The 27,650-nt window shown below is 40.0% G+C and overlaps 2 gene segments (V, D, J or C); one reads left to right on the top strand and one right to left on the bottom strand.

Moving 5' to 3' along the window:
• LOC307121560 (immunoglobulin kappa variable 4-1-like) overlaps positions 1-27,650 on the top strand; it is a 242,516-nt gene that overhangs the window by 60,685 nt on the left and 154,181 nt on the right.
• On the bottom strand, positions 1,451-9,033 carry LOC307121303 (immunoglobulin lambda constant 7-like). The segment is given in 3 exons: positions 8,971-9,033; positions 4,117-4,168; positions 1,451-3,103 (listed from the first exon to the last, which is right to left on the bottom strand).

The following is a 27,650-nucleotide window of genomic DNA, read 5'->3' as shown; positions in this document are numbered from 1 at the left end:
GCTTTGTTGACGGGGTTTCTGGATGGATTGTGCGGCCACCGCCCTCTCGCAACCTGGAGCACGCCGAACTTTACATTACATTACGAGACATTACTGCTGCACTGTACATAGTTGTGTGTTTAACAATAAAGCTCTTTCTTTGAATGAACAGCTGTATGCTTATAAATGAAGCTCTTTCTTTGAATAAACGGCACGGTCCGTATAATTTTCCCATATATTCCTTGATGGTATGAATACTTCATAGCACAATAACATTAATATAAAACAAATTATTACAACATAAATTATATATTTATTATTATTATTGGGGTTTACATTTATAATGAGCCAGGGGGACCAATAATGATTGGTTTGCAGTGATCTGCCAACCAATCACGAGGGATTTTTCTTTTTTAAATGTAGTGGCTTCAGCCAATACTGAGTGAGTAAATTCAAGTCTGGCCGTTGACTCTCTGGTTTCGCTGCTATTCATATGCTAATTAGAGGCGTCGCACTTCCGCGCGGTCTCAGCGGGGGGCTCTCCACCTACGTCATGGTTCGTTTACGACAATTTGTGGCACAGACGAACGCGACGTTCGCTGCCTCTAAATTGTCGAAAACTGCCGAAAATTAGGGAGATTTCCGGGAGTATACAGGCGTTTACGGGGTCGAAAATCCCACTTTTCATGCAGTGGTCGTTTGTTTGTTTTTTACATTTGTTCGTATTTCATTTTGGGTAATTTTTTTTTATTTTTTTACCAGATTTAAATCACAACTGATTTGTTAAATTTTTCCCATTTTCTTTAAGGTGTATTATTGATTCATATCTAATTACTTTTTGTCTTTATTCTTTAAATAAACAATAACCCTGTTAGCGAGGGTTACCTACACAACTTTTGCCAAGAGTGTGTAACCCTGTCAGTAAAGCTGTAGGGGGGTAACGGTACACGTATTCATACCGAACCGCTTCCGTACAGGGCTTTCGGTTCTGAATGCAATCTTTAACAGTTAACAGTCGGCTTGTTTTAAGTGCGGAACATTCTTCAATCCTAGTTCCCACACGAACATATTAAGTATTCAGTCCATTAAATTCAAACGATAAAAGCCGTTTTGATGCTCTCTGACGCTTGATGATCACTGTATAGGCGAGTCAGTTCAGTTCATATAATCGCTCAGTCAGTGTTTCAACGGCGGAAAGACGTCGATATTAAAACAGCTTGTAGCCTAAACAATGTCACGTAGCATCACATTTAACGTTACCTCAGAGTCATTCAGTGTCCACAGCTGTTAGTTCACTAGAGAAATCAACTCTTTCACTAAATATATGACCTATATTAGCCTATATTAATTCTACTTAACCTGTTACTGATGTCTTGATTATTTAATGTAGCTATGTTTAAATCTGGTTAAATATGTCATGAAAATGACAGCCATGATGTATAAATGATTATATTTCAAGAACGAATTTGAGGAAAAAACGATTTTATTAGTAGATTTAGAAGTTAATGCAAAAACTGCCTTATATGAAGTTTACATGTTTGCATACAATGTGTTATTGAGTTTTGATTATTATATCTAAACATAAATCTGCAACTGAATTAAGGCTAATAGTTTGGCCTCTGTTGTTGACCTTTAATATTACAATAATGTGTAAGTAAGGGCTCCCTATATATAATTTACAGCAATTTTACTTTTAGTTATAATTTAATTAATTTAAGGACACAATTCTTTCAGTAAACCACTGTTTAATAAAAATAAATAAAAAGCAATTTTGTAAAACTGCTGTACCGAACCGTTACAGACCTAAAGCTGTTTGACTCTGAAGAGTCTGAGGTGAGTCTGTTTATGGTCCTGATCTCTCTTCGGTCTCGTTGTGAGCTCAGTCTACAGCAGCTTTTGCATTCAGAGTGTGTGTTCATGAGCGCCACATGCTTCACTGCTCTGCATGTGTTTATAGCTCTATGACCTGAACATGACATGATCAAGAGCTCTTCTTCATCAACCAACAAACATGACTTTCAGCATCATCATCATCTGACCATCAGTAAAGATGTGTTCACACAGTGATAAAGAGAACACTAATAACACTATATCATTACAATCAACATCAATCTGTGTTTATGAAGAGAATGAGTCAGTGTTTTAATATGATCATCATGTTTTAGGTGTAATATATGATCCCTGTCAATCAAACTGAACAGACTGCATTCAGTCACTTCTGCTGTCTGGACGAGATGCTTTCCATTTGACCCACAGAAAGATTTACATTCTTACACAATTACTGTCACAACGGCTCATTCTTGATTTGTGTTTTTAAAGATTATGGTATTTTTCTATATTAAGGTTCAGCACCTTCTTCCGCATGTAAATGTGTAGCAGAAGTGAAAGTGGTCTGTTCCAGTCCAGATCCTGTAACCAATCAAAGAGTGAGACTGAAAATCCCATTTGCATTGTCAGGGTGGAGTGATTGTGATCCTCTCAGAATAGAGCAGCTCTGTCTCCAGAGACCATGTTCAAACCCCAAGAGCTTTATTTGACTGATTTACTGCTACTGATCAACCTTCTGAAAAGCACCTGCATCTTCATCTGTTAGTTGAATGATGTTGTCAGACACAAAGTGAACTTGTTGAGAAGCTTTATTGAATGTTGCAGCAAACACAGCAGATTGAAAGATCACACAGTGCTTTGACACATGCGAGCTCTCTTTCAGTATTGAGTTGTAAATCACTACAGCTGCAGCACTAGACTCATGTGAATCCTGCCTGACACAGGACACTCAGATACGGCTCATCTTCAGGAGAGAAACATCAGCACTCAGAGCTCTTGTGGAACGAGACCTCATGAGGAGCTCCATCATGTGTTACTCTGCAGACGTACACCTCTCCCGCTTCCCAGCGTGCTTTGCTGAGGGTCAGGACGCTACTGCGGCTGTAGCGGCCGTTCTGCTGGCTCTCTGCGCTGGTCAGAACCCCCTCGGTGACCTCTGACCCGTCCAGTGTCCAGCTCACCAGCGCCCCCTGTGGAGAGTAAGAGCTGAGCAGGCAGAGCAGTGCGGCTGAGCCTCCAGAGATCTGCAGAGAAGAGGGCGGCAGCAGAGACACTGAGGGCTTCACTGTGGGACCAGCTGCAGGAGACAAACACAACACATTCACAAACACAAAGAAAACACACTGCACTTTCATTCACAGCATTTCAACAGCAGGACAAATCACAATCACAATCTGATCCTTCATGTCCTTCAACATCACTACAGCTGATATATATACAATATACAAACTACACAATCACTATATACATTTACATCAAACCTCATCAATCAAACTCAACATTGTAATACACCGACTGATTTCATTACAGCAGTTTTTAACTCAGAACATAAAGTTCTTACATTTTACTGAGATATTCAACTCAAAATGAAAAGTCACACATAAATTGTGTTTGTATTATAAAGCACTGAATTATAATCACAACATGAGCAAAAGAGATTCAGTATCATTGACTGAACTACAGAAAGTACAACATTTACATTCTGATGTCAAATCTCTTTTCTCCATGTATGATATCTACAATAAAAGATGAACTATATATGAACTCAGTGTAGAAATAAATGAAGGAAAACAAACCTGTAATAAACTCAATAAACTCATAGTGAGACGCTTTATGGAAATATGTTTAGATTTTGTTGTTGAAAGGAATAATGCCGTTCTTCTGAATGTATAAACATGACAATATCATTGATTTAGATTCAATAATTATTCAACAATATCAGAAACACTTAAAGCCTTTATACACAATGCATTATAAAAGTATTTTAATGCATTAATTATGAATTGTTATACACATTATAATGCATGTATGATCTCATGAATAATTGTAACCACAGTTATAACACATTATAATATTATCTATTCATTGTTACACCTTTAGAAATTATAATACATTAAAACTCACGACAAACAACCAATTTCAGATGCAACAAGGAATTAGCAAATATTATAATGCATTTTAACTTTGGTTACAATTATTAATGAAAAGATATAAGGCATTATAATCTACATTATGAATATCTTTATAATAAAAACATACATTTCTGAAATCTAAATAGTATTTTTTAAATAGGAAATTAAAAAGACTTACATTTGATCACCAGTTTGGTTCCTCCACCGAATGTCCACCACAGTGATACAATCTAATGAAACGCTCGTACAAAAACCTCTATTCCACTCGAGTGAACACACACTCCAGCAGAGAGAGAGAAACAACACTTCAACACACTGATATTAGAAGCTCCTCAGCTCTTCTCAACACTCACTCATTCAGATTGACTCAATGATTTCTGATATAACACTGTTTAAAGAAATATATTTGATGAGCTGTGACCTCTGAGGTGACCTTTGACCTCTTTGATCATGGATGATGTTGTGGAGTTTCTCATAATGATGCTTCTGTTCTTCATATGCAGCTCAATCTTCAGGATTCACAGAAAAAACTAATAAATAATCAATAATTCTGAACATGTCAGATGCTCATTGTTTAATCTACTCTCATATGATCTGATTATGAGTCCTGATGAAGTTCAGAAAATGTGGGAGAAATAGACAATATTACAATATTTCCCAGATAGCAACACATTAACATTGATTCCTAAGACCATAATGGACTATTTTTCTGGTTTATTCTTAATATAATTAGTGGTGCTTGCGTAGCAAGGCATCACTATTACTATCTTACCCCAGAACGGTTTTAGTGATGCCTTGCGCAGCAAGGCATCACCATCACTCTGAAACATACTTATTAGTGGGCCTTGCGAAGCAAGGCATCAATATTGTTATTCTCCATACTCATTAATATTCGTGGAGCTTGTTTAGCAAGGCGTATATATACTATGTAACCCAGGATCGGGTTCTTATTATTATTCTTTTTCCGGACAACATTTTGTCCCGCTACTCCTCCCACAGTTTTTGTCACAGACCCATGAATGAGGTGTCAAAACGTGCGGCTTAATCGGGAATGGTGTGCTATATCTTTTCTAAGGGGTCGGGGGTGCGGTGTTCGCCCCAGGGGCGAAAAAGTAGCGAAAAAAATCCCATAGACTTAACATTGCGAAAAATTTTAACGAGTCATAACTCAGAGCGAGGATTTCGTAGAAACTCGTGTGTCACCACATTTGAAGAGGCTGACAGGCCCTGTAAGATGACACATCGCAATGGGGTGTAAGTTGTACCCCTGGGGCGCTAGAGCTCCCCAAATTTCCTCAAATTTCCCCATTGACTTATAATGGGGAGGGACGTCCCATTAAACTCATGCGTTTCTCTTACTATGGGAAATTGCATAGGGATTTTGTATTGACCATAGCTCTGGCTCACAGTGTCTCAGAGACAAGGGGGTGGGCTCAATTTACTCAGACAGCCAATCACTATCTCAGGATGATTGTCAACCTATGAAGCCACGCCCTAGCAACCATTTAGAGCTCCCTAGCAACTGATCCCATAGACTTCAATTGAAAGAGATCAAAGGGATATCTTTTGATAGAAGTGTCATAGAAACACGAGGGTGGGTTTGTTTGACTCGGGGCATCAACAGCCAATCACAAGTGACCTTCAACACCTCCTAGCCACGCCCTAGCAACCATTATCAAGCAGCCTAGCAACCGTTTAGCAAGACCTATATCTCTGCATCAGAACAACATAGAGACATGGGGGTTGTTTTATATCATTATTACTGACAAGCAGCCTTTGGAGTATCATCTTTGGCAGCTGCCACGCCACTCCATAGCAACCAAACAGAGTACCCTAGCAACCGTTTACCAAGACCTATATCTCTGCATCAGATCATCATAGAGACATGGGGGTTGGTTTATATCATTCATACTGACAAGCAGTATCATCATTGGCAGCTGCCAAGCCACTCCATAGCAACCAAACAGAGTACCCTAGCAACCGTTTACCAAGACCTATATCTCTGCATCAGAACATCATAGAGACATGGGGGTTGGTTTATATCATTCATACAGACAAGCAGTATCATCATTGGATGCTGCCAAGCCCCCCTAGCAACCAAACAGAGTACCCTAGCAACCGTATACCAAGACCTATATCCCATCTTCGGAATATCGTAGAGACATGGGGGTTGGTTTATATCATTCATACAGACAAGCAGTATCATCATTGGATGCTACCAAGCCCCCCTAGCAACCAAACAGAGTACCCTAGCAACCGTATACCAAGACCTATATCTCTGCTTCAGAACATAATAGAGACATGGGGGTTGGTTTATATCATTCATACAGACAAGCAGTATCATCATTGGATGCTGCCAAGCCCCCTTAGCAACCAAACAGAGTACCCTAGCAACCATATACCAAGACCTATATCTCTGCCTCAGAACATCATAGAGACATGGGGGTTGGTTTATATCATTCATACAGACAAGCAGTATCATCATTGGACGCTGCCAAGCCCCCCTAGCAACCAAACAGAGTACCCTAGCAACCGTATACCAAGACCTATATCTCTGCTTCGGAACATCGTAGAGACATGGGGGTTGGTTTATATCATTCATACAGACAAGCAGTATCATCATTGGATGCTGCCAAGCCCCCCTAGCAACCAAACAGAGTACCCTAGCAACCGTATACCAAGACCTATATCTCTGCTTCAGAACATCGTAGAGACATGGGGGTTGGTTTATATCATTCATACAGACAAGCGGTATCATCATTGGATGCTGCCAAGCCCCTCCATAGCAACCAAACAGAGTACCCTAGCAACCATTTACCAAGACCTATATCTCTGCCTCAGAACATCCTAGAGACATGGGGGTTGGTTTATATCATTCATACAGACAAGCAGTATCATCATTGGATGCTGCCAAGCCCCTCCATAGCAACCAAACAGAGTACCCTAGCAACCGTTTACAAGGACCTATATCTCTGCATCAGAACATCGTAGAGGCATGGAGGTTGGGTCTTTTGACTCAGACTGGCAAATAGTCTTTAAATGTCACCCCATTAATTGTATAGCCACTCCATAGCAACCATATAGAGTACCCTAGCAACCGTACAAACACATGAATAGGACATATCTCAGCTCCAGAACATCGTACAGACTTGGGGGTGGCCTCTTTTGTTTCGGGTGAGAATCCAGTACACACAACATAGCATCCGAGAGGATTTTTTTGCCACGGCAAGCACCACTCACATTTTCTTCAGGAAATGTACATTCTAGTTAATTATTATAATTTCTTATTTTCTCATTGTTAACATTATTTTACAATGATCTACACTCATGACAGACTCTAGTGTCTGCAAAACATAAACAAAACATATTTCACAATTAATCAAAAAACATTTTTCTGAAAGTAAACTCTTCTATGTCTAGTGTGTGTGAGTTTGTTCTGAGCACAAGCTGTTGTAAATCCTGCCCACTTCTTTGCATTGTCAGCACATGCATCAGTCTGAGAGTGTTTATAGTGCTGTGAGTTTAACACTTCATGACTGAGAGCAGAACAGAACACAATCTTCATCATCACACAAGACACAAGAACAACAATGAACACCATCAACATCTTCATCTGGACCATTTCACTCTTTATTCAAGGTGAGACAAACATGTTGACTCTGGTTTTGGTGTTCTTGTAAAAGTATATGATGATAGTAGTTTTAAACACTGATTGATTTTCTTTTCTCTTCTTCAGGATCCAGAGGAGTCACTCTGACTCAACCTGAAGTTAAAACTGTCCAACAGGGTCAAACAGCTTCAATAGAGTGTCATATAGATGTAGGAATATACAGCGATGACTTAGCCTGGTATCAGCAGAAACCTGGAGAAGTTCCTAAACTCCTGATTTATGACATAAACAGCCGTTATACAGGAACTCCATCTAGATTCAGTGGCAGTGGATGTGGCAGTGATTTCACTCTGAGCATCAGTGGAGTCCAGACTGAAGATACAGGAGATTATTACTGTCTGAGTTTTCACTATCCAGGCAACACTAGGCTGTTCACACAGTGATAAAGAGTCGTACAAAAACCTGTGTCAGTCAGACGTCACAGTGACTGCACTGATACAGCTGAGAGATACTGCAGCTGCTGATGGACCATCACTCACAACGCAATTACAGAGTTTAGTAAAGTTTATAAAGACAGGTTTATAAAAAGTTTATAAAATACATTAATCCAGTTTATTGTTCACTATCAGTGTGCTCAGGCGAGATTTTAGATAGCGGCCCCAACCTGAACAAAAATGAAATATATGAAATAATGAAAATATGATTTGCAATTTACTATAATATAACATGGATAGTGTAAATCAATGTAAACATAAATATTAAGTAAATAAATGGTGAAATTAATAATAAATAAATCTGGGGGAAAATAATCACACAATAATTAAACTACAAATCAATAAACAAAAAGCAAAACCTCTATTCCATGAAACATCCCAGCACACTTCAGAGAAAAGCTGTGAGGTTATTCACATGTTTGTGCAAAAAATGGGACAAATTGTTAATTTCAGTTCATTTCATGAATGACTGTAAAAGCCCAGTTTTGACCAGTACACCAAACTTCTCCTTGACCTCTCTCAATGTGAACCTCTCCTCCAGTGACACAATGGCCATTAAAACATGTCGTCTCCGTCCTCTTCAGTGCATCACTGATGGCTCATCTGGACATTCACATGAGAACTGTCTATGTGTTGATCACAGCCTCTTCTCTTTGAGAACAGCATCCACATTCATTTCTTCACACATCTCTCTTGATAAAGCTTGAGCTGAAGCCATTACCTCAGTAGTCAGTCAAGAAAGTTTCTGTTTGGCCGAGCGGTCCACCTCCATATCCATCTGCACAGAAACAGACTACATCAGCTGATATCTTCAGTTCTGTTAAAGATGATATACCAGACAACTGAGAGGAAAAATGAACTGATCCAATCTCCTCTGCTAAAGATTGAGCCTCGATATTAATTCAGGATCTGCTGACATTTCTTTCACCTCCTGTAGGGCTTCTCTCACTTGTAGGGCCTGGTATTTAATGACTTCTACAGCGTTCTCCATGACTGAAAAAAAATATTAAAAATAAGGATGATGGCAACTTCGTCTTCTCTTTTAGGGGAAATGAAATCCCTCTCGGCCTGATAAGGTCCTCTGGCGACTACAGTGCCTATAGAAAGTCTTCATACCCTGTGAAAATCTTCACCTTTTCTCACATTACACCCTGGAAAATAAAAGAAGTCTGACTTTGTTGAGCTGTATGTACACATTATAGCCCTCATCATGAAAGTGAAAATAACATTTCAAAACATTCTGGAGGATTATTAAAAACTGAAAAACTAGAATAACAGGGTTTTCCTTTACTTATAACCATTAAACTTTTTGGATATGCCTTTACTAGCTTTGTGCACCTAAATTGGGGAATATTTGCCCATTCTTTCTTGCAAAATTGCTCAAGTTCAGTCAAATTCTGTGGTGAGCGACAGAAAAAACTTCTCTTTATCAGACAGGGCAGGCCAGCCTGAAGGATCCAGGGGCGGAGGATTGACAGACTCTCCAGCAACAGAGAGATTCACACGGGGAAGAGGCAGAGCTTGGGGACATCTCAGCAGCAGTTAGTGGCTCAGTGGAGCAAGTGAGCAGAGCTGAGGTAGACAAAGATGGAAGTTCAGCTGCAGTGGAAATGCTGTTTCAGAATAGTACACAAACATTAATGTCTGCCATTAAGAGTCATTAACGGGATTCTTACCTTACCAGGCTGGTGGTGGTGGTGTAATGGTGTGGGGGATGTTTTCTTGGCACACTTTAAGCCCCTTAGTGCCAATTGGGCATCTTTTTTTTATTTTTTTTATTGGTATTTAACAAGACAACACATAATGAAACATTCACTTAAAAGTAAGAAATTACAGATTGTCTCAATTTAAACCCTTCCAGAACCCTCCCACCCACAATAAAAAAAATAAAAAATAAAAAAATAAAATAAAATAAAAAAAATAAATAAAATAATAGTAATAATCATAACCAAATAACTGAAAATAAATGGAATAAAATAAACATTCATCTCTCTAGTATTATTGTTTCCTCTTTCCAGTAACAGTCAATTATTGTGTAATACCATTAGTGTCAGGAGAACACAGTAAACCTTTTATGTAGTTTAAGACAGGTTCCCAGGTCTTCTGAAAAGTTCTAAGGGATCCTGAAAGCAAAAATCTTAACTTCTCAAGGTTTATACAGTTAAAAACTTCTTGGATCCACCTGTCATGTGATGGGGGAGTCACATGTTTCCATTTGAGCAGAATGGCTCGTCTAGCTAATACAGAAGTAAAGGCAATAACCTGGCGAGATGCGATAGACAAGTCAGGTCTCGAAGGAATGCCAAAAAGGGCAGTCAAGGGGTTAGGGTCCAACTCTATGTTAAGAGCATTATTAAGTGTATCAAAAACATTGGACCAAAAGTCTGTCAACTGAGGACAGCTCCAGAACATATGAAGATGATTAGCAGGAGCCTGCTTGCAACGATGACATGCATCACTCATATCTGGGAAAAATTTTGCCAATCTGGCATTAGTCAGATGAGCTCGGTGGAGCACCTTACATTGCAATAGACCATGTCTGGCACATATGGAAGAGCAATGAACTAATCTTAGAATTTCGTCCCATTGATCCTCGGTAATAGAAACACCCAGGTCCTTCTCCCACAACTCTCTCAGAGAAACAGTAGGGTCTACATTAAGTGTACTTATTAAGTCGTAAATAACTGAAATTAGATGTTTCTGGCCTGCACCTAACGTGAGAAAATGATCAAGAGGGCATTCAGGCGGACGGTTGGGAAAGTGGGGAAACAGCTTCTGAACAAAGTGTCTAATCTGAAAGAAACGAAACAAATGACTATTGGGCAGATTGTATTTAGCGGACAAAGACGGAAAGGATGCAAACATCCCATCTTCATACAAATCGTTCAGCTCGACAAGTCCGTTAACTGACCAGATTCGAAAAGCAGGGTCAGAGCAAGATGGGGAGAAAAGATGATTATTTAAGATAGGTGTGTGAATAGAAGTTCTGTGTAAACCAAAATGTTTCCTAAACTGGACCCAAATTTTGATAGTGTTAGTGACAATTGGATTATTTGATATTTTACTAATAGCTAGGGGAAGTTGAAAACAAATAGCAGAATACAAAGTGCCTTTCGTTGAGGCAATCTCTGAATGGACCCAAGGGGAGCATTTATCAGTGTGGACAGAATTGTTCCAATAAAGAATCTTATTAATATTACAAGCCCAGTAATATTGTTGAAAGTTGGGAAGTGCAAGTCCTCCTTTAGACTTGGGGAGCTGAAGAACTGATTTCTTGAGTCGTGCCGGTTTGTTTCCCCAGATAAATGAACGCAAAATACTATTAAATTTCGTAAAAAAAGACTTATTAATGCAAATTGGAATATGTTGAAAAAGATAAAGGAATTTGGGTAAAATAATCATTTTAACTAGATTAATGCGACCCACAAGAGACAAAGGAAGTGAAGTCCATCTAGACATGTCTAACTTGGTTTTATCAACCAGCGGTTGAACATTCTTCTCAAATAGATGATTAAACGAATTTGTAAAAGAAACCCCCAAGTATTTAAATCCACCTGAAGCTATCTTAAAGGGAAAAAGAGAGTATGAGATCTTACTGGCCTCAGGGTTGACCAAAAATAGTTCACTTTTTTGCAAATTTATCTTGTAACCAGAGACAGAGCTGAATTTGTCTAGAATGTCTAAAATTACCGGCAAGGAGGAGACAGGGTTAGAGATATACAATAAAAGGTCATCAGCATAGAGAGACAGTTTATGAACTAAACCATAACGCGATATTCCCTCAAAACCATTATGGCTACGAAGCCAAATAGCTAGAGGCTCTATAGCGAGGTTAAAAAGTAAAGGGGAGAGGGGGCAGCCCTGACGTGTCCCGCGCTGTAGAGAAAAAAGGGGTGTTTGCAAGCCATTAGTGTGTACAGAAGCAACCGGTGATGAATAAAGAAGTTGAATCCAAGAAATAAAGCTAGAGTCAAAACCCGAACTTCTCTAAAATAAAAAATAAATAACCCCATTCAACTCTGTCGAATGCCTTCTCGGCATCTAAAGACAGAATTATTTCTGGTGACTCAGATGGGGGGGAACAAAGAATATTAAGAAGCCTCCTAGTATTGAAGAATGAATGTCTCCCTGGTGTAAAACCTGTCTGATCCAGGCAAATTAAAGATGGTAGTACCAATTGGAGACGAGAGGATAAGACTTTAGCTAAAATCTTCAAATCAACATTAAGGAGTGATATTGGTCTATAACTGCCACATGCGGTGGGGTCTTTATCTTTCTTAAGAAGCAGGGAAATGGAAGCCTCACATAAGGTTGGAGGGAGGCGGCCTTCCTTAAAAGAATCATTGTATAGCCTTGCTAAGGTAGGGGTTAGTGAGTAGAGAAAAGATTTGTAAAACTCAGATGTGAAGCCATCTGGACCAGGGGACTTTCCAGATTGCATAGATTTAATTGCCTCTTGTATCTCCAACTCAGTGATTGGACCACCTAAATTGTTGGCATGGTCTTCATCAATTTTCGGAAAAGTTAGTGAATTGAGAAAATACTAGTCGTGTTTTTTGGCACTAGTCGTGCGAGCTTGGTGCGCCAAAAGTTTCCCCGCTTTGTCACCGTGTTCAAAAAAACGTTGCCTACATTGTCTAAGGTGCCTTGCTGTTATATTTGTCATTAGAAGGTCATATTCTGCATGTAACTGTACCCGTTCAGAATAAAGAGTAGGGGAGGGGGAAGAGGCATATAGTGCATCTAACTTGTAAAGATCATCTGCAATAGTAGACAGTCTAGATGTTTCAGTCTTCCTTAAATGCGAAACATAAGAGATTACCTGCCCACGAATAAAAGCCTTGAAAGCCTCCCAAAGAGTGAGACTATTGATTTCTGGAGTCTGATTAAGTTCAAAATATAAATTAATCTGAGAAGCAACAAAATCTTTAAATGTATTGTCTGATAATCTAGAGGAGTCAAATCTCCAAGTAGGAGGTGCGAGTCTACCAGGGGAAATAACGACATCAATAGACACAGGAGCATGGTCGGAAAAGACTACTGAGTGAAATGTACATGTGGTAACAGAGTTTAACAATTTGTTATCCAGGAGGAAGAAATCAATCCTCGAGAATGTGTGATGAACATGTGAAAAGTACGAAAAAACTTTATCTTGAGTATGCTTAAATCTCCAGGGGTCAGAGAGTCCCAACTGAGAGGCATATTCCGATATTACTTTGGCCGACTTGGATTAAACAGATTGCTTGAAAGAAGATCTATCAAGCAAAACATCCTGGGCCAGATTGAAATCCCCCCCAATAATTATATGATGATCGTCCACATTTGGAAGGCTTAAAAAAAACTTAACAAAGAATTCATCATTATCCCAGTTGGGGGCGTAAATTGAAACTAAAACGACTGGCACATTATGAAGCTTACCTGAGACCATCACAAAACGACCAATAGGGTCGGAAATGGTATGGGTCTCTTCAAACATGACCTTTCTGTGTATAATAATAGCAGCCCCACGTGCTCTCTGAGAGAACTTGGAATGATACAATTGACCCATCCAGGCTCTCTTAATACGGAGCTGATCTGCAGTTCGCAAGTGTGTTTCCTGCAGAAACATAATATCAGCCTTTAGGTGCTGTAAATGCAATAGAACCTTACCGGCCTTGATACTATTATTCATTCCTTTGACATTCCAAGAGACTAGACGCAATCTATGGCCTGTCATCTTAGTGACACTAGCCATTTAATAAAATTAAGATCATAATAAAATCTTGATAAGGTCCATCCTGAGGGAAATGAGGATAGAGAGAATGCAAAAAGAGAGAGCAAGGAGAGAGAGAGAGAAAAAAAAAAACACCCATTAGAAAACTTGACTGAGCACTCAGGCTTGACATCTTATACACACTCCTATCTCACTAGGTCCTTCTCCCCCGCGTTACCAAAAATTAGAGCCTACACACATCAAGAAACGGAGCAAAACAAGAAGTCAGAAACATGACTTCAACCATACCATATTGTAACGGTAGAAATAAGCAAGCAAAGAAGAAAAAAAAACAAACAAAAAAAACAAAGAGAAGAAAAATATAAGAACCAGACAGATAACCAAGTGACCTTGTACATATCATATTATTACCATGCAAGTGAGCTACTGGTTTCCTGTCAAAGGTTAAACCAAATTGTTGACTAAGCAAGGCACTTAAGGTGAAATAGACAAAATGAACAGCCTTTCAAATAGGCATACACTAAACACAAAATAAAACAAAGTTCAAAGTTGACATGGCCACACGTACTCAACCAGTGGTCTATTCAAAATAATATACGAAACACAAATTACACAGTAGCACTGTGTACATAATATAAGTCCAATATAGTATTAATATACATGCAGTAAATGGCCAACTAAAAATGAATAAGTGCCAATGCATTAGTTGAGAAAAAAAATAAAAAAATAAAAAAATAAAGGGAAAAGAAAAAGAGAGAAACAACCAGCAAAACTGCAAATTGAAAGAAGATCTACGTATGAAAGATCTACGTATGAAACACACATTGAACTTGATATGAAACGTGAAATTCAAAGTTATTGTGACCACATATTCAGTGGTCTAGCCCAGATCAAGCACTTGATCCAACATAATATTAGTATAAATGCAGTGAATGGCCCGCTTTCAAACTAAGTCAGCAAGTGCAAATGATCTCGTGAAAATTACAAACAAAACAAACAAAAATAATCAATATGAATATAACATATGTGCACCCATAGGCTATAACATTACATACAAGCCAGAACACAATCTATGCAGCCCATGTGTTTGAAACCTGCAACTGACAGTCAGAGATTAAAGTGAAAGGAAAAAGGATATATAGGACCAATCGCATCACAAAGGAGAGTCAGCACGGGCAGATGTCACGTACTCTTCGGCCTCAGTCACCGACGAGAACGACCTCTTACTCCCCTCTTTGGTCCTGATGGACAGCCTCGCAGGGAAAAGCAGAGTTGGTCTAAGCCCCAGGTTATACAGATCCGTCATCACCCGCCGATATTTAGACCGTTGTGCCATCACCTCGGGCGCATAGTCCTCGTATATAGCAATTGGGTTACCTTGGAACATCAACTTGCCTCTTTTAACTCGAGCTTCGCGGACAATCGCCTCTTTTTGCTGATAGCGGTGGATCCGGATGAAGACAGCGCGCGGCTTTTCTCCGGCCGCGGGTTTGTTGACGAGAGCCCTATGGGCCCGATCGATCTCCGGTGGAGAAGGTAAAACATCCTCTCCCATGACGTCAAACAAGAGCTGAGAAAAGTAGGCAGAAGGACGGGGTCCCTCAATCGATTCCGGTAGACCAACTATGCGAATGTTATTACGGCGGCTGCGAAATTCAAGATCCGAAACTTTTGCTAGCAGCTTAGCGTTGCTGTCAGACAGTGCGGTACAGGTCGCTTCCAGCGCGAGCACGCATTCATCCAGGGCATTAGCACTGGACTCAAGAGAAGTGATCTTGTAAGAATGGTCAGATACCGCTGATTGAACGCAGTCTATCTTGGCCTCGAGTGAGGATATGGACGACTTAAATTCGGACAAGAGGGTCTGGCGATGTTCATCCAACAGTTTAGCAATCCCCGCCATATTGAGCTCGCCTGAGTCGCCGTCAGCGAGGTCCGTCTTGGTTTCTTTTCTGCTTTGCTTACTCGATTTGGAGGTCATGTTAACAAAAGGGTATAAATTGCGTCCGTGTGGACCGTTTAAAACTGAAATAAACGTAGAATGGCTCAAACGAAACAGTAAAAGCGGGAGAAACAAGCAAACACGTCTACTCCATCTGCCTTCCGGAAGTCGACCATTGGGCATCTTTTAAATGCCACGGCCTACCTGAGCATTGTTTCTGACCATGTCCATCCCTTTATGACCACCATGTGCCCATCCTCTGATGGCTACTTCCAGCAGGATAATGCTCCATGTCACAAAGATCGAATCATTTCAAATTGGTTTCTTGAACATGACAATGAGTTCACTGGACTAAAATGGCCCCCACAGTCCCCAGATCTCAACCCAATAGAGCATCTTTGGGATGTGGTGGAAAGGGAGCTTTGAGCCCTGGATGTGCATCCCACAAATCTTCATCAACTGCAAGATGCTATCCTATCAATATGGGCCAACATTTCTAAAGAATGCTTTCAGCACCTTGTTGAATCAATGCCACGTAGAATTAAGGCAGTTCTGAAGGTGAAAGGGGGTCAAACACAGTTTTAGTATGCTGTTCCTAATAATCCTTTATGTGAGGGTATTCATCTTACTGTTGAACTTGACAGTATTTTCTCTCTTGTTATTTCATAGGGAGCTTCAAAGAAGATTTATCAGTAACAAAGTATTACACTGTGTTTATCAGTATTAAATTATGTTTGTTGAGTAAAAATAAAAACTAAATAAACTAAGTAAAAATTAATTTAATAAATTTTTCTATAGAATTTCATTCCCCAAGTTTTCTATAGAACACGTCAGCAAACTCTGCTTGTAACAATTAGAGAGATTGGGGTTTTTGGACCGCCTCTGGCCCGAGATCCTCCTCTCCACTCACTACCGTCGCCAGCATCACTGCCTCAGCCTCCGACCATTTTTTAACAGGTTGAGGTGGTAAATTTGATGTGCGCCGTCCCTATCTGACCGTATCACTTCATAGTTGAGATTCCCAATTCGCCGTGTGACCTCAAAGGGCCCTTGCCTCTTTGCGAGCAATTTAGAGCTAGAAGTAGGGAGTAATACAAGGACTTTATCTCCCGGTGCACCCCCCGAGGCTGGCGTCCATAGAGAAGCTCGAAGGGGGAAAACCCCGTGGAGGCTTGGGCGACCTTGCGAACAGAGAACAACAGTGGATCTTGCCACTTATCCCAATTTTTGGCGTCCTCGTGAACGAACTTACGAATCATGGTTTTCAACGTGCGATTAAAACGTTCCACCAGACCGTCTGTTTGTGGGTGGTGCGAATCGATTTAATTCCCAATAATTGGTAAAGTTCGCTAATCGTCTGTGACATAAACGCCGTGCCTTAATCGGTGAGAATCTCTTTCGGGATTCCCACCCGGGACATTAATGAAAATTTGCCGAAATAGTGCGGAGCGGAACTGCTTCCAGGTATCGTGTGCATTGTCCACCAGAACTAATGCAAATCGATGCCCTCGTGCTGACCCTTCTAATGGCCCGATGAGGTCCATACCAATTCGTTCGAAGGGAACCTGTATCAGTGGAAGTGGGCACAATGGTGCTTTTGGGGTGGCCGGTGGATTGACCAACTGACATTCACGACAAGACGCACACCCCGCACACCACTTGTGCACATTTTCGTGAATGTCCGGCCAGAAGAAGCGGGCCATGAGATGGTTTAGTGTAGCAGTTGTGTATGTCCGGCCATCGAATTAGAATGAGCATTTCCCGGCGGCTTTTAGGTACCAACAACTGTGCATCTTGCTCTGACTGGGCGTCTTGGGTCACCCGATACAACCTATTTTTTATGAGTGAAAAATACGGATAGGAGACCGGCTGATCAGGATGGAGGAGGTGGCTGTCGATGGAACGGACCTGATTAACCCTCGTGCACTGTTCGATTTCTGGTTACACCCCTTATGGTCCGGGTCAAATTGACCCTAATTGGATTCAATACAATTCCCCAAAAATCACACAATGAAAAAACACATACAATCAGGTACAAACAATTAACTTTTAATATCAATACTTTTCACACATTACAAAGAATGAATATCGGAATTTACGATTTTTTAAAAATACTTTTAACCATTTTTATTTTTATTTTTAAGATTGGCCCTTAGGACACTTGCCTTTATACATTTAGAACAATACTATCTTAGTCTAAACCTAAAGAAATCTTGACCAACTATATAGCATTTTAAAGCTTTCAGACTCTAATTTTCATATTTGGTGACTGATTTTCAAAAGAGATGAGCAGGAGATAAATAGCGATAGATTCGTCATTTGTGATGCGGTACCAAACTATAACGCACGTTTTGACTCTTTCCATATGTTTTTTTTATATGCATTTTAGAGATTGAATACAAATCAAATATTAACATTACTGCCCAAACTACTTCTCAATAGGATGTCTACTTCATAGATATTTTGAAAAGTATGAAAATATAACGTTCAGATCACTCAAACCATATATGGAAATCGAAGAGTCTACATGTCATCCAGTGGAAAACGTTGGTACTGCACACATAAACTTTTTTTTTTTTGAGATATCAACCTAAAATTTGGTACAGAATTTGTTCAGATATTTAGCTTTGATTTTCTTGAGGTTTTAGAATTTAACATGTTTTGTAAAATGTATATTTTATATAAAATATATATATGTTATATATTTTCATGTTCATAAACTTCTATAACTTGTTTTAAACTTTACTTTTACGACTTATACAGTGATGGCCGATTTCAAAACACTGCTTCATGAAGTTGTTAATAGTTGAAGAGCTCTGAGATACAACAAAGTGTTTTGTATTTTGTGTCTGTACAGTTGCTTTTGAACAGCTGTCCTATATGGGTCAAATTGACCCACAAACAGCAAGAGTGTATAAAATTTTGATGTGCTTATTTCACAACGCATTATCATGTTGAAACTTTGCATGCATGTTAATGACCCTAAATGAGAAAAGGTCACAAAATTTCAAGAAAAACAATGTAGGTTAGATAGTATTTCAGATAGATTGAAAAAAGAAATTATAGCAAATTTTTACCATTTGTGGCATACAAAAAATATTTCTGTATTGAAAAAATGGGGAAAAGCTATTTTTTTTAGCCTTATAGGTTAGTAAAAAACTAAAATAACAAAATATAACCAAGAAATGTTATTATTTTGGGTCTCTACAATTGCCTTAGAACATTAAAATATGCGGGTCAAATTGACCCGTGAACATCACGAACGTAACAGTAAATGTGTGTGTATATGTCAAAACACATCAGCGTGTTGAAACTTTGCATGCATGTTCATGACCCTAAATGAGAAAAAGTCACAAAATTTTAAGAAAAAAAACATAGGTTAACTGATATTTCTGACAACTTAAAAATCAAAACGGGTCAAATTGACCCGCAACATAACACAAGGGTTAAATGCGTGTTTAAGCGTCTCATCCTGGGACTGTTCCAGGGGAAAATCATCGCAGTCTGTGAGAACAGGCATCTCCAGCGCGCTCATTTCCCCTGAGCCAATACCCAGAGGTCCCGAATCCACCTCCCCCAACTGAGCGACCGTCACCTTCCTTTCCAAGCGTTTTCCCCAAGAGGCATCCGCACACAAGTGCCCCAATAATTTATTAAACGCTGGCCAATTGGTCCCCAGAATTAGCGGATGCCGAAGGTGAGGGTTAACTGCAACCTCCACACTATGCGTTTCTCCCCTAAATTGAATAGTGACGGGCAACAACGGATAGTTCACCACTTTCCCGTGCACACACCGCACCGTAACCGTACAGCTGTTACCAAATGCCTTAGGCTGAATCAGGCTTTGATGGATGGAGGTCTGGTTACAACCTGAATCCACCAAGGCTTGATAAGTACCCCCCTTGATGCTCACAGGTATTTGGTCCAGGCCAGCTTGATCGAGGGCGGCTTGTGGCGCGTCAATGAAGTGCCATGGGTCCCCGCAGCACCAACAAGCCGGCCCTGGCTTCCCCGCCACCCTAGTGGCCGGAAGTAGGTCTGCAAATTGGCGTGGAGAAAGTGCCGGGGTGGACGAGGAGGGATACGGGTCAGCGGTCACTCCCCCTCCCCTCGGCGCCAGCCTGGGAGCTGCCGGTGTCTCGCCGGGGCCACCCGCCCTCCATCTTGGGGCCGGCCTGGGCAGCATCCCACCATGAGACCTGGGAAGGGGGACAGGTTAGGAGAGAGAGGGGGAGGGGGAAGGAGAGGGTAGAGAGAGATGGTGGCACACCACCATCTGGTCCTCCGCCAACTGGATGGCTGGTTCAGCGACGTCGGGCGGTGGCACTGGACCCACTGCGCGGTCTTCCGTGGACGAACTGCTCCAGTACCACGCGATCGATGATATCCTCGATGTCGCTTCCGTCGGCCATCAGCCACTTGCGGCGAGGGCCAGGGTCCGGAACTGCTGGCGATGTTGTTCCGGGGTCCGGCCGACCCCGAGTTTGGAGTGTAAATACTTCCTGTTTAATGTCCCGATGGCAGTGTGCGTTAACAATGGAGTGGTTCATAGATTTTATTTTGAGGGACCGTCTGCAAAGAAATGTACCTCGTTTTCTTATATGAACACAATTGAACATTCCTACGGAGCCCCGAACATGACATACAGGAAAAAAACTATTATGCTAAATTGTGCACACGATTTATACATTGAGGGAACTAATTAGCAAATTGTGTGGACAATTTATCAAATCAAGGGAATGTAATAGTAAATCCCTGCATGGGATTTTTTCAGAAGCGGGGGTGCTTGCTAACAGGTTAAGTGGTACTGGGTCAATCACTCACATGACAGGAAACAGGAAGTAGATCAGCATAAACGGGGCAGGATGGCATTCAAACAGGGTCGCTAACACAACGACCAATTGGTGATCACCAACAACCTGGACTGTGGCATTACCTCTTGAGGACTTGCCTTTTAAGAAAACAAAATGAAGTGGGTGGATGTATGCCTCTTCTTGTATTATATAATGAACTGGAAATCATAGTTATATTTTATAGAAAGAGAAATGTCTAGTTAAACTACAAAAAGAAAAAAAAAACGTAGCTCTTTGGATGTAAATAGGCAAATGCTTAACTCTTTCTTTACAATTTACAGAAATGTACATCATTTATGAGATGACACTTCAGGCACATTCAAGCACGTTGACAGAATTTTCTGTCTTTCTGTGTTTTCACTGTTAAACATCAGGGGGCGCTATCATATCTTCTGAAAGTGTCACAGTGTCTGGTTGTGTTTCCCTGGGTTGTCACTAGAGGTCCTCGTTCTCACGGTGTCTTTCACATTTTGACTTCCCAGCATTCTGTTTGTCACTCATCAGTTCATTGCACTCAGCTGTTTCCCATCACCTTGTTAGATCTGTGTGTGTATATATACCCTGTCTGTTTTAGTATGTGTCACGGAGTCCTTGTTTGTATCACCCCACTTCCGAGTTCTGTTCTTGCCGTTGTTTTGTTCCTGTTTATGTTTGATTGATTTGTTGGATATCGACCTATGCCTGGACTGACCACTGAGTTTGGATTTACCCTCAATAAATATAATACGTACTGCATTTGGATCTTCTATCTTTGTCTTGTGTGGGATCGTGACAGAAAGAGTCCTGAATATCCTGATCAAAACACAGGAGAAGAAGCAGCAGAAACAAGAGATATCATATGTAAGCAGATGCATATGTAAACATTAAACATCATTTAAATCAAAACTGCCTAATGTTACTGAATGAAGTGATAGGACAGTGAAGCTTTGGGGTGTTGATGGACTCAATCATCTGTGTTTGATCATCGCTCTGAATCTCATCTGGATGTAGTCTCTGACAAAAACATGATTTTCTCAGCTTTTTGATCAAAATGTTGGTATTTTTAAGTGTTGATAAAAAAGACATGAAGCATGAAGCTAAAATAAAAAGGTTTTTTTTTTGTTTGTTTAAAAGCAGAGGCTCTGTTATTTCTTGTGATATATTGCATGTTCAGATATTTATACAAAAAATATTCTGTGTGATCAAAAACGCAGGCATTGCAGTGATTATTATATTTCTAGCATGTTATATATTTGGCATTTCTTCTAACCATAATTGATGGAGTGTGTAGCTTTTCATTTCTTAAACAATCATGTAGGAAGACACATCACGGCCATATTCCAGGATGACAATGTCAAGATTCATCTGGCTCTCTTTTCATTGGTGACCTGGGGGGGACGCACGACTACAGGAGGGCTGGAGTCATCTCCCTGGTGAGTAACTACTGCTTTAATATTTTTAATGTATTTTAACCTCATAACTTGGGACCCTATTTTTGAGATTTTTCTGAAAACGACAAACCCAAATAAAAATGTCTGCAGCTCTTAAACCCTATGGTCTATATTCATAAATCTGGTCTTATTTTAAACTAGCCACTTGAAACTGTGTTACCCAAGAGCCATAATAACTCAAAGTAGTATAGGAACAGAGTAAAACAAGGTCAAATATACATGTAAGGGTTTTTTTAACCCTTGTATGGTGTTCGGGTCTGTTGGACATTTTTTATCAAAAGAAAAATGATACGATTCATTATTTTTTCAAATGTGATTGTGATCCTCTCAGAATAGAGCAGCTCTGTCTCCAGAGACCATGTTCAAACCCCAAGAGCTTTATTTGACTGATTTACTGCTACTGATCAACCTTCTGAAAAGCACCTGCATCTTCATCTGTTAGTTGAATGATGTTGTCAGACACAAAGTGAACTTGTTGAGAAGCTTTATTGAATGTTGCAGCAAACACAGCAGATTGAAAGATCACACAGTGCTTTGACACATGCTCTCTCTCTTTCAGTATTGAGTTGTAAATCACTACAGCTGCAGCACTAGACTCATGTGAATCCTGCCTGACACAGGACACTCAGATACGGCTCATCTTCAGGAGAGAAACATCAGCACTCAGAGCTCTTGTGGAACGAGACCTCATGAGGAGCTCCATCATGTGTTACTCTGCAGACGTACACCTCTCCCGCTTCCCAGCGTGCTTTGCTGAGGGTCAGGACGCTACTGCGGCTGTAGCGGCCGTTCTGCTGGCTCTCTGCGCTGGTCAGAACCCCCTCGGTGACCTCTGACCCGTCCAGTGTCCAGCTCACCAGCGCCCCCTGTGGAGAGTAAGAGCTGAGCAGGCAGAGCAGTGCGGCTGAGCCTCCAGAGATCTGCAGAGAAGAGGGCGGCAGCAGAGACACTGAGGGCTTCACTGTGGGACCAGCTGCAGGAGACAAACACAACACATTCACAAACACAAAGAAAACACACTGCACTTTCATTCACAGCATTTCAACAGCAGGACAAATCACAATCACAATCTGATCCTTCATGTCCTTCAACATCACTACAGCTGATATATATACAATATACAAACTACACAATCACTATATACATTTACATCAAACCTCATCAATCAAACTCAACATTGTAATACACCGACTGATTTCATCACAGCAGTTTTTAACTCAGGACATAAAGTTCTTACATTTTACTGAGATATTCAACTCAAAATTAAAAGTCACACATAAATTGTGTTTGTATTATAAAGCACTGAATTATAATCACAACATGAGCAAAAGAGATTCAGTATCATTGACTGAACTACAGAAAGTACAACATTTACATTCTGATGTCAAATCTCTTTTCTCCATGTATGATATCTACAATAAAAGATGAACTATATATGAACTCAGTGTAGAAATAAATGAAGGAAAACAAACCTGTAATAAACTCAATAAACTCATAGTGAGACGCTTTATGGAAATATGTTTAGATTTTGTTGTTGAAAGGAATAATGCCGTTCTTCTGAATGTATAAACATGACAATATCATTGATTTAGATTAAATAATTATTAAACAATATCAGAAACACTTAAAGCCTTTAATACACAATGCATTATATAAGTATTTTAATGCATTAATTATGAATTGTTATACACATTATAATATTATCTATTCATTGTTACACCTTTAGAAATTATAATACATTAAAACTCACGACAAACAACCAATTTCAGATGCAACAAGGAATTAGCAAATATTATAATGCATTTTAACTTTGATTACAATTATTAATGAAAAGATATAAGGCATTATAATCTCCATTATGAATATCTTTATAATGCAACCTACATGTCTGAAATCTAAACTGTATTTTTTATAAGGTAATTAAATAGACAGACTTACCGATCACCAGTTTGGTTCCTCCACCGAATGTCCACCACAGTGATACAATCTAATGAAACGCTCGTACAAAAACCTCTATTCCACTCGAGTGAACACACACTCCAGCAGAGAGAGAGAAACAACACTTCAACACACTGATATTAGAAGCTCCTCAGCTCTTCTCAACACTCACTCATTCAGATTGACTCAATGATTTCTGATATAACACTGTTTAAAGAAATATATTTGATGAGCTGTGACCTCTGAGGTGACCTTTGACCTCTTTGATCATGGATGATGTTGTGGAGTTTCTCATAATGATGCTTCTGTTCTTCATATGCAGCTCAATCTTCAGGATTGACAGAAAAACCTGCAGCTTCAGACTTCAATCTTCAGTGAAAATCTGCTCAAATCATGAGTTTATTGAATATTATAGCCAAAGTCAATAGAAAGTGTCAACAATGAAAATATAAAAGGTATTTTGCATGTTCTCCACAGTCAAGCATGTTTTCATATTCAAGGTCTGTTCTAAAAGTCTCTGGACTGGTTCTGAATCTCCACACAAGATCATGAAACGTGAACAAGCTCTAATATGTCTCCATCTTTAACAGCCTGTTTCTTCTCCATCTGATGATTTCAGACACACATGAGGCTTCATGATAGATGGAGTGACACCATCAACTCTGATTAGAGATTCACAATCAGTCCTGATACTTTCTGAACAGACTCATGATTCATGATCTGACTTTAGTGATGGCGGTTCATCTAGTGGAAGTGTAGCAGTGATGATGGTCACATGACTGAATATGGACACAGAGATGGACGTTCATCTGCACATCCTCAGTGTCTCAGGAGTCACAATACAAATAAAACTACTGAACTAACTCAAATAACATGAGTCAGAATGTAATGATCATTGTGTAACTCTAGTGTGTGTGAGTTTGTTCTGAGCACAAGCTGTTTTAAATCCTGCCCACTTCTTTGCATTGTCAGCACATGCTTCAGTCTGAGAGTGTTTATAGTGCTGTGAGTTTAACACTTCATGACTGAGAGCAGAACAGAACACAATCTTCATCATCACACAAGACACAAGAACAACAATGAACACCATCAACATCTTCATCTGGACTCTCACTCTGTTTGCTCAAGGTTTGTGTAATACAGTTTAAATATTAATTCTTTAAAAATGCCAAATATATATAATTTTCATTTTCATTTCTGTTTTCTTTCAGAGTGTAGAGGACAGTACACATTAACTCAGAGTCCATCAATAACAGCTCAAGCAGGAGAAGACGTCAGAATAAACTGTAAAACCAGCAGTAGTGTGCATGCTGATATTTATTTAGCCTGGTACTCACAGAAACCTGGAGAAGCTCCTAAACTCCTCATATATCTTGCAACAACCCTTAATACAGGAACTCCATCTAGATTCAGTGGCAGTGGATCTGGCAGTTATTTCACTCTGAGCATCAGTGGAGTCCAGACTGAAGATACAGGAGATTATTACTGTCAGAGTTTACACATACCCAGTCAGTGGGTGTTCACACAGTGATAAAGAGTCGTACAAAAACCTGTGTCAGTCAGACGTCACAGTGACTGCACTGATACAGCTGAGAGATACTGCAGCTGCTGATGGACCATCACACACAACACAATGGTGTATCAAACCTTTCACACACTTTATTTATATATTATGATGTAAGTAAACATGTAACACAATCTTATATCTCTTACTATAATGTGGAGAAAATGTGAGTGGTGAAGAGTTTTATTGATCAACTCTCCAGTGCAGGAGGAAAGTACAGACATAGTGCAGACATACAGAGGATTACACAAAAATGAAATATAACACAATAATAATATTATAAGTAATAGAAATACAGAAAGAAAATATTGACCTATTTCTGGCATGAACCTCTGTATGGTGCAGGTCCTTAACTCATTTAGCAGCGATCGCATCATCATCTACACAGCACAGCTGATTGGTTACTGTTGCGTCAGCGGCCAATGAGCTGCAGCTCCACATTCAAACACTGGTAGTGTTGCTATTAGCAGTCTGTAGCGCTCACAGAAAGCATCTGAAATCAACATCTGAGATGAGGCAACACTCCTTTACTCATATCTCTCTGCATATTGTGTGCTTTGCTTAATAATTCCTAAATGAGCAATCATAACAGTTTAATCTAAGCGTTAACAGTCTTGTGGAGTGATTCTCTAAGCATATAAACCACAGCGTTCATGCAAGCGGTCGGTTGTATGTCATTTCTGTGAGAATAGCTGTATGGATATGAGAAAAGGTTCAGTTATATAAACATTCACGCTTTCAACGGGGTTCCCATGTTTAGCTGCTACTCTAATGACGCGTTCATTTATTTCCAATGGCAATGTTTCAGATTATCAGATTATGTTAATGATGCTTCAAATGATTTCATTATGATGCTTGCTCAGATGGTTGCTGAGGCTTTATCTCCATCAGATTGCATCGCACCTATTGTTAATGAGAACACATAGTGTGTGTTTCTAGAGCTAAGCCATGTTTTCTCACTCAGCAGCATGTGTGTGTATGGTTCTATTGTCTATTTCTTTCATTAACCTGTGCAACTGTACAGGGTGATAAGTTGCTTTACAAATGTATTTCAGCTGGTTTTATTAGCCCTTTTTCTCATTCTGGAGGTGTGAAGATCTTGGAGGTTGGGCAAGGGGGAACCAATAATCCTCTCCACAGTCTGGACTGTCTGTTGTAGTCTCCTGAAGTCAGCTGAACCAAAGGGTTCTGGTAGCTGAACCAAACCAGAGAGTTACAGAAGTGCTAGATCAGACTCAATGACACTTGAGTAAAACTGTGTCAGCAGCTCCTGTGGGAGGTTGAACTTCCTCTGCTGGGCCTTTTTCACTATGTAGTTAATGTGAGTGTCCCACTTCAGGTCCTGAGAGATGGTGGTGCCACAGTGCTTCTCCGTGATGATGAGTGGGGAAGTGCTGGGGGTTCCTCCTGAAGTTCACAATCATCTCCTCTGTTTTGAGTGTGTTCAGCTCCAGGTTGTTGTGAGTACACCGGACAGCCAGTCTGTAAGCAGACTCGACACTGTTTTGGATAAGGCTGATGACTGACGGATCTTTTGCAGTGCAGTTGTTCATGTACAGTGGGAAGAGAAGTGCGGAAAGAACGCAAACCTCAGGAGCAACAGTGCTGAATGTGGCTTTTCCCAGTCTCACTAGATTTTGGTCTCCGAAACCATAGTGGACGTTATTAAGTGCACACATTCAATCCCACAATGCACTGTAATAACGAGTTTACAATCGATGTATGCTCAATGGCTAGGGCATACCCATAATGCACTGTGAGAGTCACGCTGTGCATTGAATGAATTCCCGCGTTTCGCCAGAAGATGGCATCGACTCACACACTTTTTAAGTCCAATGATATTGTCTGTTTACACACTCTGATAAACACTGACTAAACGTGTTTAGAAGCTTTATTTCCACTTTTCTAATATTTTCTTTATTTTCATTGAAAATAAATGCCTTTCTGATCTGATATATGATGGGAAAAAGGAGTAGAGCGAGTTCGGTAAAAGGTAGATTCGAACCGCGGGTAGATTTGTGTCAGATCTTCATGCCATGCGTCTTACCCCTACACTACTGTTGCTGCAAAAGATTTTGAGTTTTCCGTAGTTTTGTCTGCCTCAACCAGACGTTTAGTAAACAAGCCGATATATTTGTACTTAATGTAAATTGCATCTACTCCAGTAA

Source organism: Gobio gobio (genome assembly GCF_949357685.1).
Source record: "Gobio gobio genome assembly, chromosome: 25".
In the NCBI taxonomy this organism is placed as follows: Eukaryota; Metazoa; Chordata; class Actinopteri; order Cypriniformes; family Gobionidae; genus Gobio; species Gobio gobio.
The sequence above is the reverse complement of the archived record's forward strand: the minus strand, read 5'-3'. Positions and strand labels throughout refer to the sequence as shown.